Source organism: Haplochromis burtoni, unplaced genomic scaffold, assembly GCF_018398535.1.
Source record: "Haplochromis burtoni strain Fernald_Lab_line unplaced genomic scaffold, NCSU_Asbu1 Contig_488, whole genome shotgun sequence".
NCBI lineage: Eukaryota > Metazoa > Chordata > Actinopteri > Cichliformes > Cichlidae > Haplochromis > Haplochromis burtoni.
In genome coordinates this window covers 151,726-155,075 of record NW_024582849.1, presented here as the reverse complement: position 1 = coordinate 155,075, position 3,350 = coordinate 151,726, and the positions used below count along the sequence as shown (strand labels likewise).

The following is a 3,350-nucleotide window of genomic DNA, read 5'->3' as shown; positions in this document are numbered from 1 at the left end:
CCTGGAGCTTTCTTGTTCTTCCCCTGGAAATGCTACGTCCAGATAAACAGCATCAAGCCTTTGAGACAGCCTCACAGTCTCGTTTAAAGTAATGTTTGACAAGTTTGGTCTTGTAACGTTGGGTTGTGTTGCGTGGTTGAGAGGAGGCGGCAAAACACCTAGCAGGCTAGTCGGAAGAGCACACACTCTCGCTGGTATCGGCAATCCACGGTGGTTCTTTAATACGCCTTCTTCAACAACCATATAAAAGCCCAGCTGAATGGCTGCGGCTCAACAACATAACGCCCAGCGTTCATACAACCCAAGCGTTGCAAACAAAACAAAAAAAGGGTCTGGAGAAGAAAACATAAATCCGTCCCTCGTCAAGCGTGCAGGCACGTGTCCTCATAATCCCAGAGAGAGAGAGAGAGAGAGCAGTGGCACAAACTGATGACACCATCAACCCTCGACTTGGGTGTCTTAAAGGGACACCACACCATTGTGACTGTTACAGTCTGACTGGTGAATTCCAGCTTAGTTTACTCTGCAGCACACTTTTTGGATGTGCAGCCTACGCAGACATGTTGCTATGCAGCTGTCAAAGCCTGATGGGGATCACAGCGATGCGCAGGTAGCACCCTGATTGGTTGAAAGTTGAGCTCACAACAAGAGCAAGAAATGTGAAAAAACTACTGGAAGCTCAGACAGTCTGCATGCTCAGCTTAAAGCAGTGCCAACAGCTCAAACATGAACATGTCTGTGACGCTGCCCCCCAGTGACAGAGAACAGCTACAACATGTAGCAGCAGTCTGGAAGGCTCTTCATCGGACCGACCAAGTCGTGTGGTCTGCAGTGGCGTCGAGCCGATCCAAGTGGGTACTTTAAAAAAGAAAAAGGGTTTTGGTGTTCCTCCTTCCCGTCTTCCTCAGGGAGGCAACACTGATTAACATGCAGACTATCCCACACTGGAGTCACCTCTGATCACACGTGAGTGCCAAATTAGAGCTCAGTCCATTCACACACGTTCCTTCACTCTGACAACCATCATTACCACACCATGGCTGGATCACCGCTTTAGAAATACACAGAGATCATTTTGAGGAGGTAAGAGTTACCTTATCATCACTCATTTTCTCCTTTCTTCTCCTCTCACTGCCTCCTCTCCTCCTCCTCTCCTGCCGTCTTCTTCTCCACCCCCTCGTGCGGAAAACTGTGATTAGCATCACAGACCGAAGCAACAGGCAGAGCTTTGTGTGGGTGTGTTTTGTGTCGTGTTGGCAGATTGGTGTGTTTATTTGCAGACGTCTTTGTCTGTTTGTTCTCGAGGGAGTTCACACTGGTTCTCCTCAAAACAACAATACAGCAGCAGCAGGAGGAAAGCTTTCATTGTTAGAGAGCGAAGCCAGTAACCACCATCCCGTAGCCGCTATCGCTAATCACAAACAGCTCCGAAAACTAGACTGAACACAGCAAAACCCAATCTAAATAATAGCACAAGAACTTAGCATTATTGCAATACATAAGAAAAGTCCAGACCAGCCCCTTCTCACCATTTGTGAGCCAGTCAGCTGTTTTTATTTCAGAACGGTTAAAGGGACACTGAGCTCAGTGACGTGAGGAGGGCGAGCTGTAGCTTTTTTCTGTCCTCTCGGGTGAACATGTTGTTTACTGTCAGAGTAAAATTACACAGTGAAGACGAGCTGGACTGCCCCTCCTCTTCCTCCTCCACAGGCTGCAGTGCAGCTGGAAATGGGAGAAACAGAGAGGAAGCTGGGTAATCATGGTTGTAAATGAAGGAGCCGGGGTTACGTATTCAGTGCCCTCCAACACACACAATCTAACCATTATCAACACAAAGTCATGTGAGAGAAGCTGAATTCAGTGTAAGAATGGAAGCAGATTTGCACAGGTTGCACTTCTTTTATCTGAAATTAGACACAATGAAACAAACACTGAGCTAAAAAGATCCTTTCAGCTTCAGTGAAACGATAAATGAAATCAGATGGTGTTCTTTAGTGTTTCTGCTGTTTCGCCGACTCTGGGAATGCTCCCTACATGCCATTACTCCTCCAGTGCCAAAGACAGCAAACATCAGTGACATGAATGATGATCAACCACTTGCTCTGAATGTGAAAATAATAAAGTTCTTTGAACTGGTCTTTTCCCAAATAAGGCAAATGCCCTGCATCTGTGGACTCACATCAGTCGGCCTGCAGAGGTCACTGCCCCGACCGTTTGTGCAGGTGCTTCGTGTCTGTTCAGGTCTCTGTTACTCTCTTTTACTTTGTATTTAGCTGCTTTTGTTCTCACAGGTGCTTCAGTGCTCCCTCTTGTGTGTCCTGCAGGTTTTAGATCTCACCCTGAGTCATCACACCTGAATCAGATGATGAGTTTGTTACCAGGCTTCTGGGGAACTTCAGGACATGGAGGTCATTTAGTCACACGTGTAAAACCTGCAGGATGATGACCTCTCTGACACCATATAACATCTACCCGAGTGAAACACACAGAAATGAACAGATTTAACACTTAAAGCTAACATGTTGTTAATATAACTGCTCTGCTTGTTTTTAAATAAATTGTATTTAACTGATGTGTGTGAAAATGAATGATGACACCTCCGTGTGAAGAGATTTGGAAGGACATTCACATCATCAGTGAACTACAAGCTGCTTTAACACTACCTATAATTCAACATTTACATCATGTTGAATGTTTATGTTTTTATTCATATGTATATATTATTCTTGTTTAATTTGTTCTCATGCTGGCCGGATTTGCATTTAACACAATGCGCCTGGTATGGGGAACACTGCTGACCATTATCATTTTAATGATTGTTTGTCTACATGCTAACAAATGAACTGCATTCACCAGAACATCAGAGTTTAGTGAAACACTTCATGAGATTGTTCTGAAACTAAAATGAGTCCACACTGCCAGAGAGAACGGCCCATCACTGTTTGGTTACAAAGAAAAGACAGTTTGGGCTAAGGTCCGTAATTACAGCATCAAAAAGTTGTATATAAATGTGCATTTCCGGTTTTACTTTGAAGGTCTGCGTCTTATGTCTGTGTGTTCAGTTTTGCTCTCCCTAGCTGTGAAGGACCCGGCCTTCACAGTCTACATGGGCCGGGTCCTTCAAAGACCGAGAAGGCCGAAAGTGCGAGGCTGTGAAATGGGACGGTCTAGCCACACGGCAATTGGTTAAACTGCAGGAATGTCTTAAAGACATAAAGACCTAGATGGCTGCTAGTTTCTGCTTCTTAATTCAGATCAAACTGAGGTTATTGTACTCGGCCCTGAAAATCTGAAATATGGTATCTAACCAGATTCTTACTCTGGATGGCATTACCTTGGCCTCCAGTAAC

The 3,350-nt window shown here is 45.0% G+C and overlaps 1 long non-coding RNA gene across 1 annotated transcript; it reads left to right on the top strand.

The window, feature by feature from the left end:
• Nucleotides 1–738: 738 nt before the first annotated feature.
• LOC102291115 lies at nt 739–3,166 on the top strand. The gene is made up of 3 exons (XR_317506.3): nt 739–1,083; nt 2,153–2,241; nt 2,325–3,166. It is a non-coding gene; the product is annotated as an uncharacterized LOC102291115 (long non-coding RNA).
• Nucleotides 3,167–3,350: the final 184 nt, after the last annotated feature.